Source organism: Cervus canadensis, chromosome 19 (genome assembly GCF_019320065.1).
Source record: "Cervus canadensis isolate Bull #8, Minnesota chromosome 19, ASM1932006v1, whole genome shotgun sequence".
In the NCBI taxonomy this organism is placed as follows: Eukaryota; Metazoa; Chordata; class Mammalia; order Artiodactyla; family Cervidae; genus Cervus; species Cervus canadensis.
Window position 1 is genome coordinate 56,355,365 of NC_057404.1, and position 12,591 is coordinate 56,367,955.

Here is a 12,591-nt window from a genome sequence, read left to right on the forward strand (position 1 = left end):
GATGCCATGATCTTCATCTTTTGAATGTTGAGTTTTAAGACAGCTTTTTCACTCTCTTCTTTCACTTTCATCAAGAGGCTCTTTAGTTCCTCTTCACTTTCTGCCATAAGGGTGGTGTCATCTGCCTATCTGAGGTTATTGATATTTCTTCTGGCAATCTTGATTCCAGCTTGGGCTTCATCCAGTCTGGCATTTTGCGACTCAATTGGCCTACAAATTGGACTACAAATGCCTCAAAACCTGGAACCATATATTAACGATTTTTATAAATGCCTGTCACAGATACAACTAACGAAACACTCAATATGACCTGAGCGCACAGCATATACTTTCTACTATACCTTCAATGGGTGTTCAAGCATTTCATTTAGGAGCCTAGAGAGGATGTTGACAGAAGAGGGTCTGGGAGACTACTTTGAAACAAATGTTCACAGAGACTGCATTTTGCTTATGTATGTTTCTTTCATCTATTTATTAAAGTATATTTCTAAAGTGTCAACAATGTGTCAGATACTATTCTTGGTGCTGGGGATACAGCAGGGGACACAACAGAGAATACTTCATGCCTCATGGTGTTTATGTAAATATGGAAGACATTGATTAGTATTATGGAGAAAAATAAATCTGGGAAGATAGCGAATTCTAGGGGAAGGAGGTGGTGCATTTTTAAATAGGGTAGACAAGGGATACTCCCCTGGGAAAGTGGCATTGAATGAAGGCTCAGTGTTGATTCGCAGAAAGCCACTCAGATATCTGGAGCAAAGTGTTCCTCTCAGAGGGAACTACCTTGGATGTCTGAGAAAAGTAAAGAAGACTGGGAGTTTAGGGCAGCAAAAGTAAGAGAGAGCATAGGAGGTGTGATCAGTGAGTTAACAGATGACATGGTTATGAAAGACATTTTTATGTCATTTTTAGGACTGATTTTTACTCTAATATAGGAACCATTGGAGCATTTTGATCAGAGAAGTAAAATTTCATTTTAATTTTGGCTTAGATGGTAAAGAATCTGCCTGCAATATGAGAGACCCAAGTTCAAACCCTGGGTTCGAAAGATCCCCTGGAGAAGGGAATGGCTACCCACTCCAGTACTCTTGCCTAGAAAATTACATGGACAGAGAAGCCTGGTGGGCTACAGTCTGTGGGGTCGTAGAGTCAGACACGACTGAGCAATAAGTTCTAGCTTTCAAAAAGTTCTAGCTCCTTTTCAGGAACAGACATAAGTGAGATACATGTAGAAATGTTACTGAATAAGGTCCATCTCCCCAGTGGGCAACAAGCTAAACACTGAGACGCGGAGGTCTGCAACAGAGAAAGCATAGATTCACAAGGCAGCCAAGTGAGGAGACAGATTAGGAGGATGAGTTTCAGATCTGCCTATTTGAAGGCAAGGGTAGTAGAGTATTTATGAGAGAAGTAGGGTGGTCTTAGGTGTGGGGAAAGAAGATAACAGGTTGGGAAAAGGTGAGGTAATCAGTTTTGTGCAGATGTATATCAGTTAAAATGCTTCTGTATATTCAAACATGGAGGTGCTTAGTATGATCTGAGGTGGAGTTTCCTGGCCCTCTGACATCAAAACTCCATTCATTGGACACTTGAGTGGTCTCAGCTTTAAGGCTGGTGATCTAATTATTCTTAGTCAGCTCTCATCAGACATGTGCCAACTCCAAGTTTCTGGAATAAAACTGGGCTACATAAAGCTAGGAAGATATGCAGTTAAGAAGAAGAAAAAAAGAAAGACAGGAATAATTAAAGTGAGCTTAATCAGTGAAGGCAGTTTATAAGTAGGGGGTTTTTAATGAGCTGGTCCCCTATTTGTTGCTTTGCAAGATAACCTCAAGAACTCATGTCAGTCATCAGCTTCTGTAGGGGCACAGTTTCAGAAACAGAATATTGGCTTTGAGGTTACTGAAAAATCTGGGCAAGAGAAATGGATCAGAGTGGTAACAGTGGAGGTGTGAGAAGGGGTCAGTGTCTGATATTTTGAAGCCTTCAACATTCAGAATTTGCTGACCGGATTTGATAGGGAGCTTGGGAGGAAGAGGTCGTGGTTGTTGTTGTTCAGGCACTCAGTCGTGTCTGACTCTGCCCCCCCACGGACGGCAGCATGCAAGCCTTCCCTGTCCATCTCCATCTTTCAGAACTTGCTCACACTCATGTCCATTGACTCAGTGATGCCATCCAAACATCTCATCCTCTGTCATCCCCTTCTCCTCCCGCCTTCAGCCTTTCCCAGCATCAAAGTCTTTTCCAATGAGTCAGCTCTTTGCATCAGGTGGCAAAATTATTGGAGCTTCAGCTTCAGTATCAGTCCTTCTAATGAATATTCAGGATTGATTTCCTTTAGGATGGACTGGTTTGATCTCCTTCCAGTCCAAGGGACTCTCAAGAGTCTTCTCCAACACCACAGTTCAGAAACATCAATTCTTTGGCACTCAGCTTTCTTTATAGTCCAACTCTCAGATCCATACATGACTACTGGAAAAGCCAAAGCTTTAACTAGATGGACCTTTGTTGGCAAAGTCATGTCTCTGCTTTTAAATATGCTGTCCGGGTCGGTCATAGCTTTTCTTCCAAGGAGCAAGTGTCTTTAAATTTCATGGCTGCAGTCACCATCTGCAGCGATTTTGTAGCCCAAGAAAATAAAGTCTGTCTCTGTTTCCATTGTCTCCCCATCTATTTGCCATGAAGTGATGGGACCACATCTTTGTTTTTTGAAGGTTGAGTTTTAAGCCAGTGTTTTTATGCTCCTCTTTCACTTTCATCAAGAGGCTCTTTAGTTCCTTTTCACTTTCTGCCATAAGGGTGGTATCATCTGCATATCTTTTTCCCAGCAATCTTGGTTCCAGCTTGTGCTTCATCCAGCCCAGCATTTCACATGATGTACTCTGCATATAAGTTAAATAAGCAGGGTGACAATATACAGCCTTGGCGTACTCCTTTCCCTATTTGGAACCATTCTGTTGTTCCATGTCTGGTTCTCACTGCTTCTTCTTGACCTTCATACAGGTCTTGCAGGTGCAGAAAAGGTGGTCTGGTATTCCCATCTCTTGAAGTATTTTTCACAGTTTGTTGTGTCAAAGGCTTTAGCCTCGTAGATGAAGCAGAAATAGATGTGTTTCTGGAACTCTCTTGGTTTTTCTATGATCCAGCAAATGTTGGCAATTTGATCTCTGGTTCCTCTGCCTTTTCTAAATCCAGCTTGAACATGTGGAAGTTCTCGGTTCACGTACTGTTGAAGCCTGGCTTGGAGAATTTTGAGCATTACTTTGCTAGCATGTGAAATGACTGCAATTGTGTGGTAGTTTGAACATTCTTTGGCATTGGAGTGAAGACTGACCTTTCCCAGTCCTGTGGCCACTGCTGTGTTTTTCAAATTAGCTGGCATATTGAGTGTGGCACTTTAACAGCATCATCTTTTGATTTGAAACAGCTCAGTTGGAATTCCATCACCTCCACTAGCTTTGTTGGTAGTGATATTTCCGAAGACCCACTTGACTTGGCACTCCAGGATATCTGGCTCTAAGAGAGTGAGTATGCCATCATGGTTACTGGGTCATTAAGATCCTTTTTGTATAGTTCTTATGTGTATTCTTGCCACCTCTTCTTAATAATTCTGCTCCTGTTAAGTCCATAGCATTTCTGTCCTTTACTGTGCCCATCTTTGCATGAAATATTCCCTTGGTATCTCTAATTTTCTTGAAGAGATCTCTAGTTTTTCCTATTCTATTGTTTTCTTCTGTTTCTTTCCATTGATCACTGAGGAAGGCTTTCTTATCTCTCCTTGTTATTCTTTGGATCTCTGCATTCAGATAGATATCATTTTTTTCTCCTTTGCCTTTCACTTTTTTTTTTTTCTCAGCTATTTGTAAAGCCTCCTCAGACAACCATTTAAAATTTTTGCATTTCTTTTTCTTGTGAATGGTTTGGATCACTGCCTCCTATACAACCTTAGGAACCTCTGTCCATGGTTCTTCAGGCACTCCGTCTATCAGATCTAATCCCTTGAATCTATTTCTCACTTCCACTGTATAGTCGTAAGGGATTTGATTTAGGTCATACCTTAATGGTCTAGTGGTTTTCCCTACTTTCTTCAGTTTACGTCTGAATTTGGCAACAAGGAGTTCATGATCTGAGCCACAGTCAGCTCGTGGTCCTGTTTTTGCTGACTGTGTAGAGCTTCTCCATTTTTGGCTGTAAAGAATATAATCAATATGATTTCTGCATTGACCATCTGGTGATGTCCATGTGTAGACTTGTCTCTTGTACTGTTGTAAGAGGGTGTTCACTATGACACTGTGTTCTTTTGGCAAAATTTTGTTAACCTTTGCCTTGCTTCATTTTGAACAAGAAATGAGTGAGTATAAGCAAAAAAGAGAAGAGGTTCGAAGATGGGGCCCTGTATCATTTTAACATTAAAAACTTGGGTTATTGAATAGGAACCAGCAAAGAGGATCTAATGTAGTCATAAGGCTTTAAATATATAAGCACTGATATATTATATGTCATATTTATATGACAATAACTATCATATAAGCACTGACAGTTCTCAAATTCATATTTCTACCCCAGATTTTCCCCTGGGATGTCTAACAGACATCTCAAAGCTAACACTTTCAAATTTGAGCTTTTGATATTCTCCTCCAAATCCAATCCTCTCAGTCTTTCAAATCTCAGGGGATGGAAACTCTATTCTTCCCATTGCTTAGGTCCCCAAAGTTGGGAGTCATTTCTACCTCTCATATCTTATACCCAATTCACCTGCAAATTCAGTTGGTTCTACTTTCAAAATATATCCAGAAACAGATCATTTCTCACAACCTCTACTGCTCACCACCCTGGACCAAGTCACCACCATCTCTTGCCTAGATTATTGCAACAGCTTTCCTGAGAGGTCTTCCCTTGCTCCTCTATACACTATTCTCCATACAGCAATCAGAGTGGTCATATTAGAACTGCAGTCATAAGTTTGGATAAGACCCTCTAATAGCTTCCCATGCTAGAGGAAAACTAAAGTCCTTATGATGGCTGTTGAGGTTTACATTATCCCTGACCAATCTCCTAACTTCTCCCTCCCTTACTTTGTCCTAGTCACACTAGCCTCGGTACTTTTCTCAAATATACTAGACATGTTACCACCTCAGGGCCTATGTACTTGTTCCTTCTTGCTGGGATGTTCTTCTCCTAATATATTCTTCTGGCTTCCTCCTCCATCTCCTTCAGAGCTTTAGCCGAATGTTATCTTTTCAATGAGGTCTTCCTCAGTCATTCTACCTAGAATCACAATCCCTATTCCCAACAATGCTGTCTGCTTTCTCGACTTTATCATTTCCCTTATCTAACATATACAGTGCATTTCACTTGTTTATCTTGCTCCATGCCTATTTCTCCCTCTAGAAAGTAAGCTCCATGATGGTGAGGATTAAAAAATTTTTATTTCCTACTCAGTACCTAGTAACTAATATATGATAGTTGGTCAGTAAATAAACTGGTTTATTATGATAAACCATATAATTATGATAAACCATATAATTATGATAGCTGGTTGAGTGAATAAACTAGGAAGGAAGAGAGGAGGAAAACCAGGATTATAAGGTTTGCTGGAACGAGAAAAGAAAACTTTTCAAGAAGAAAAGGTAACACTGGTGCATTTTTTACTTGAGTCGCATGTGTTTATTTGAGATGTACTGAAGTCACGTTAGTATGACCTGCACACCATTTTGGCATCGAGAGTTCTGAATCAAAGTAAGGGAGCGAAGGTCCCCTGAGCAATGCCACTTCTTGACCCACCACCGCATATCACGGAATCAGGGGGTAAGAATGGAGAACAGATGGTTCAGCTGACGATGGTGAAAGGAACTAATACACACTACCTTCCTACTGTGTGCCAATCATTATGCTATGTTATACAACAAATATTTACCACATGCTTACCATATGCTAGCACTATTTTAAGTACTAGAGTTCCAAAGTGACTCAATTCTCTGATATGCCAGGAAATAAAACATTAGAACTTTGTTAGATCAAAGAGAATGAATATAATAATAGATGTATTGTACATATCAACACAACACAACATAAGCCCAGAAGAGCAAGTAACCCGAGAGCAAACATAAACTCTGCTTAGGAAGGTTAGAGGAGGTTTCAAGGAGGTAGCGATGTTTGTAGGAGACCATAGAAAAATCAGTAGAGACTCACCAAGTAAGGGAACTCACTGGGTAGAGGGAAAAACTATTGTTTGTAAAACTTTAAAGTTTCAAACAATGAACATCAGTAGAGGCCTAAGAGCCTACCGACCCCAAGCCCAGACAAGAGCCTACAAACCCCAAGCTTTAATACAGTCTTGTCGGTCATATAAAATTGGAAACAGGAGAGAACAAGAAGCCTGGGACTGGAGTTGATTACAACTTCTGTTGCTTGCTTGGAATAGACAGCAAAGAATGAAACAATACTTAAGTTGTATATCCTCTCAAAACATTTTGACTACAGCACCCCTCAACCTAATCAGATTTGTGCCTTGGGAGTCAAAAATCAGGTTATTATCTCCTCTATTTCATTGGGTAAGAGGGATGGGGTGGAGGTAGACTTCCATTCCCCTAACCTAAACATGACTTAAGAGCTTAATTAGATTATAAGAGGGAAAAGGAAGAAAAGAGGATTCTGGGTGATTTCTGGTTTGGTCTACTGTGTAGAGAGTGATGAGTATCTTGTCTGAGTTTGAGATTTAGGACAAGGAGATTATATAAGAGGAAGATAAGCCCAGTTTGGGGCATGTTAATTTTGAGATGTTTGTGTAGCACTAAAATGAGGTTTCTAGTTGCAACTTGGAATACAGTTAAGAAGGCCAGGAGATAGGTTAGGATCTGCCATCTAGGAGATCACTCATCTCAAAAGTAATTTCAATGAAGTGATGGGGCACAGCCTAAGACAAATGAAATTGGGAAGTTGGCAAGTCTGGACCTGTTCAGCACCTGGTCCCTGGAAAACTTACCCCAATGATGGCATGTTAGAAGGCCTTCTGATGGTACCACTTGGCCCAGATGCCAAACCTCCATGCACATACTTCTTTCCTCCTACCAGGATTTCTCCCCAATGGTCAACCATCCTAGACTTAACATTTATCATTAAGTGAACCACCCCAAATATCAAATTATCAGAGTTTTTATTGTTTACACATCACTAATTGTTTCACTCATCTCCAAACATGTTCAAGTTTTCTCTTTCAAAACACACAAGCACACACACAAACTGCTTTTCTATTAGCTACTGAACTCTCTCTCCTCTTTAGTTCACAGCCAGATCTTTTAAATAGCTTCCATTTGCAATTTACACTTCCCATCCACTCATTTTTGCCTTAAATCCTTTCTATTTGGGTTCTGTTATGACCACATTAAAAAGTGTCTCTAAATTCTGCCAATGACCTACTTCTTGCTAAATCCAGTGACCTTTTCTCATATGCCATCCTTTATAATCTCTGTGTAGAATTTGACAGTGCCTTAAATTTCTCTTTTCTCTTGAACTTTGCTCTCCTGGTTTTTTTTTTTCTCCCCAATTTCTTTAACTTTTTTTGATTCATCTTTTCATTTACTCACTCATTCAACAAATACTAGACACTGAGTTTTTTAACTCTTAAAATGTGTCATAATATGTGAGATAAAGTAGATGGGTTTGGATTCAAGCAAACTCATGGGAAACTAATAGATTAATTGAGGTTTGCATGGGAGCATAGAATAAGAATAAGAAGAGTTATTCATACAATTCAGATTTTGTTCAATGACATTAGGTTCTGATGTGCTGGTAAATCACTCCCACATAGGACATATATACATACTCATACTTATCAAGTTCACCAGACCCTTCACTGTTCTTTTCTATTCCCTCTTCTGATCTACACATGCTTTATTTATGTATATTAATCCCACAGCTCATTCATCTTCATATCTTTCTCAGTTAAGGAACTTTCCTTTCTACTTTTTCTATCTATGTGACCTTCAAAATGTGATTTAACCTCCCTGTGTCTAGTCTGCAAATAAGTACTAAGCTGCTATTTTTTAAGGTGACTTAACGTATTTTGATTGTCATCCTTCTACATGTTTATGCTAAAGTCAAACTTTTTGATGATGATAATAATAATAATGGCTAACATTTATCACACACTTAATATGAGCCAGGCATTGCGACAAGTACTATGTCATGCAACAGCCTTATGATGTTGATACTGTGATTATTCTTATTTTATAATCATGCTACTGAGACTCTAGCATGTGATACATGGCTGTGAAGTCTAGATTCTATCACTAAATTCCTTGATTATACATTCTTTTAAAAAACTTCATGTTTTCTTTAATTAACTCTTATTTAATTAGGTCACGTTAAATTTGTGTATAAAAGCAGAGATAAATTCTTGCAGGTGAGAAAACTGTCAAAGAAAATGCTTCTGTAGATGATAGGAAAAATATAGGTTGGCTACAACTGTGAAAGGAAAGACGACAAAGCTCTAGATAAATGCTGGGATTATACAAGCAAAGGAAAAAAAAGATTTGCCGGTTTTGTTTGGCAACTTCTTTCTTAATACTGCTGTATATGAAACTCTCTTTCTTTCCACGTTCCCAACCCAGCTACGTCAGCATCTGTCCTCGCCCAGCTTGGCCACTGAGCTCTGTTTGCCGTCCGGTTCTCCCCAGTGTACCTTACGGCTTCAGTTAAGAGCCTAGAAGGAAACAACAACAAAACTGCAGAGCAAGACAGGTAGAACACTTGAGCTTGCCTGTAAATGGAGTGTTTTGATAGAGTTGGATTTGATCCTTATTTTGGCAGTGACGTGTGTGGTACACTGGCCAGGAAAGGAAGGAGAGGTCTGCGTAGCAAATGGCACGTTTCCACTGTTTATGTTCAGCATTTTAATAACATTAGTATTTGCACAGCTGAAGGAAAGGAAAGCACCCTGAGGATAGACACCATGAGGAACTCTAGAAGTCTGCTAACCAGAAAAACATGAGTTGGGAAAGAGCCATAAATGTTAATAAGCAAAAAGTACCTCAGCCAAGATAAACCTAGTACTGGGATACTAAATTTCAAAAGGAATCAATAAAGAGCACATTGAAATGATTATTTTGACAATTCTTAACTCTACTTTTTTATTTTTATCATGAAGGTATCAATAAAGAGATATTCAGAGACAGGAAGTGGGAGATTTCTCCACAATATAGTGAAAACACAAAAGGCTTTAAGTGAGAAACAGCTTTTAATTTCATCTCTGTAATTTATAAGTATGATACATGTGGGACTTCACTTAATCTCTCAGAACCTCAGTTTCCTCATCTGGAAAACAAAAGAAATACCTAGTAAATATTAACTAAAAAAGAAGTTATAACAGTTCCTTTTACTATTAGTTGGTGCCCTTAGGCCTCTATTTGTCTTGCAATATCTCATTTTAGCTAGTAGGATAATCACCACAGCTTTGGTTATAACTATTCTGCCCTTGCTGTGGGCCAGTAGGGAGATCAATTATAAACTGGATCTTATTCATTATAGGGAAATAGAAACCATGGAAGGCATGGCAAGCCAATTAGCTATTAAGGAGAATGCACAGGGCTTTTGGGCTTCCCTGGTGGCTCAGCTGGTAAAGAATCCGCCTGCAATATGGGAGACTTGGGTTCAGCCCTTGGGTTGAGAAGATCCCCTGGAGAAGGGAAAGGCTATCCACTCCAGAATTCTGGCCTGGAGAATTCCCTGGACTGTATCGTCTATGGGGTCGCAAAGAGTCAGACATGACTGAGCAACTTGGGCTTCCCTGGTAGCTCAACTGGTACAAAATCCACCCGCAGTGCAGGAGACTCCAGTTCGATTCCTGGATGTGGAAGATCCGCTGGAGAAGGGACAGGCTACCCACTCCAGTATTCTTGGGCTTCCCTGGTGGCTCAGCTGGTGAAGAATCCGCCTGCAATGTGGGAGACCTGGGTTCAATCCCTGGGTTGTGAAGATCCCCTGGAGAAGGGAAAGGGAGAATTCCATGGACTGTATAGACCACTCCTATGCGGCATTCCACAATCAGTCTAACTCTGGGCCTGTGGAGTGCTCCCCTCTCCATCAGTGGAATGCTTCCCATGGTTGGCATCTGTACTTCAAGGAAAGGACTTTCTCCAAGTCTGTGAATACCTTTGACAACAACAATCATATGTGATGCCTCTTCTTAATCTGATAATATCTAACAGTCCTTAAATGGACTTGTGCAACACTTTGTACTTCTACTGTGGACATAATGTGACTGTTAACTTTGCTAATTGTTCTGTTTTTGCTGTTTGCCTCCTACATCTGTAACAATGTGACTGGATTTGTTTCCAGCTGCATGAAGGCTTTTAAGTTACAAATGGGTGCTCAAACTCCTGCCACTGTGGCAGCTTCCTCCAACTACTACTTGGGGCCCCTGGATCAGAGACCCTCAATATGAGGGTTAGGAGAATATGTTGCCTCACCAATTTAGGGATGACGTCCCTTTCCCTAGGCAACAAAATTCTCCTAAAAGAAAAGGAGGGAATGAGAGGGTAACAGATAGGAAGGCTAGGGGTCTCCAAATGGAGGAAATAGGCTACAAGTGTCAGACATTTTTCTCTCTCTCTCAAGCGGCAGGAGGAAACAAACTATAAGTGTCAGATTTTGGCTTCCCTGATAGCTCAGTTGGTAAAGAATCCGCCTGCAATGCAGGAGACCCCAGTTCGATTCCTGGGTCGGGAAGACCCCCTGGAGAAGGGAAAGGCTACCCACTCCAGTATTCTGGCCTGAGAACTCCATGGACTGTATAGACCATGGGGTTACGAACAGTCGGACATGACTGAGAGACTTTCACTTCACTTCACAGGGATTTTTGCAGAAACCAAAGACAGCCTCATCAGCTGTGAGTTTTTACACATTTTTTTATCCTTTCAAATAGATTCTTTCCTCCCACCCTGTCCGAGACCCTGAGGGCTGGTAAAGAACTGGTCACCCCGTTAGACAGGCCTTTCAGCACTAGCCTGGGGGCTACCCTGTTTGGGTTCTGTGTGCTTTAATCCAGAAATGAGCCTCAGTGATGGTAACGTGCTGCCTGCCCACCTAGCGGACAGTCAGGCCCCACATCCTGGGCCCCCTCCCCCTCCCCTGGATCCTGCCCTACTCTCCAACTGCCCACAGCCACCGACATAGACCGAGAACGGGACAAGGAGAAACACAGAATTAAAAAAAAAAAGAAAAAGTGCTCAGTCAGAGGAAGATCAATGTAGGCCTTGTTTACCACTCTAAAAGGGCTCATGTTTACCACTGGCTGAATAAGGTTGTCTTTCATGGGTCCTCATGGTGTAGATTTTTGCTGGGTGATATATAGGCAGTAAAATTCACTTTATTTTTAAAGATTAACTAAATCTTTTTTTATCTTTTGGCAAGTGCTAAAACAGTTGGAAATGCAACTGTGGCAGGCCCAGAAATGGAAAGAATTTGGTTACAGGGGTGTTGAAAAGCTCTGTCAAGAACTTCCTTAACTAGCCTCCTAAGGCACCAAATTTTACCATTAGAATCCCATTATTTTGCCTACAATAAAAGATTTTATCATTATCTTTAGCACCAATTAGATCAAAATACTTAGGCCTTGAGGGGACAATAAAGTACTATCCTGTTTAAGTTGGGATGCTGAGCATGGCCGGTGCAGTGCTGGGGTCCCAGGTTAGGAGAGACTCCTTCCCAGTGTACAGTATGCGCAGGTGCAGTGGGGGGGACCCAGGGAGGGAGACAGTCCTGGGTCCAGAGGCGAGGCCGTCGGGCCTGCAGACAAAGAAAGATGGCAATAAGACAAACTTGAGGGAAGTTTAATCTAGAGCCAGACCTCTGTGTAGATGAAACAGGATTATATTAACTGACTTGATTTAAAATTCAAATGCACTGGCTTTCAGAAAGGACCATCTAAAAATGTAGAATAATAACCATTAAAGGTCTTTTTAAAATTTAGCTGTTGTGTCATAAAGCAATCGGATAGTAGAACTATCTTAAAGCTACAATACTAGTGACTAATTCTTTCTTCTTTTCAGAACAAATAATAACTCAAAAACCAGAAGGCTATCAGAGATATGTATAAATGAGTTTAAAATAAAAGGTAAAACAATTTTAGGTGTCACTGAGAAATAAACAAAAACAAGTAAGTTATATTCTTCAAAGCTTTTAAAATCTTTTAAAATAAACTCTTTTCATTTTGGAACCCAAAATCAACATAGTAATTATTGTCTTTTAAGGACACCATTTCAACCTTTAAACTGTATATAACACAAAATTGGGAACATATAAAGGTGACCAAGTAGGAAAACCATCTTTCTAAATATATTTTATTTTTTTACTGAATAATGCAGTTGACTGTTCTAAGGTTTTAAATCCTTTCATATTGCAGGAATAAAATAGTAAAAGGAAAAATTAACTCTCAACTTTAATTAAGTATCAGGAATTTCTAAAATTGTTACATGCAAAATGCCCATGGTTCTATGTGGTAGATACTGTAACCTTCATTTTACAGATGAAAAAACTAACACCTTGAGAGACTTGACTAATGTCACACCACTGTAAATGCTAAAGCCA

General features: G+C 40.1%; 1 long non-coding RNA gene across 1 annotated transcript in view; it reads right to left on the minus strand.

The window, feature by feature from the left end:
• Positions 1-10,838: 10,838 nt before the first annotated feature.
• Positions 10,839-12,591, minus strand: part of LOC122422140 — a 61,708-nt gene continuing 59,955 nt past the window's right edge. The window contains exon 3 of the long non-coding RNA XR_006263739.1: positions 10,839-11,790. This is a non-coding gene — a long non-coding RNA (uncharacterized LOC122422140). The remainder of the gene's footprint in view (positions 11,791-12,591) is intronic.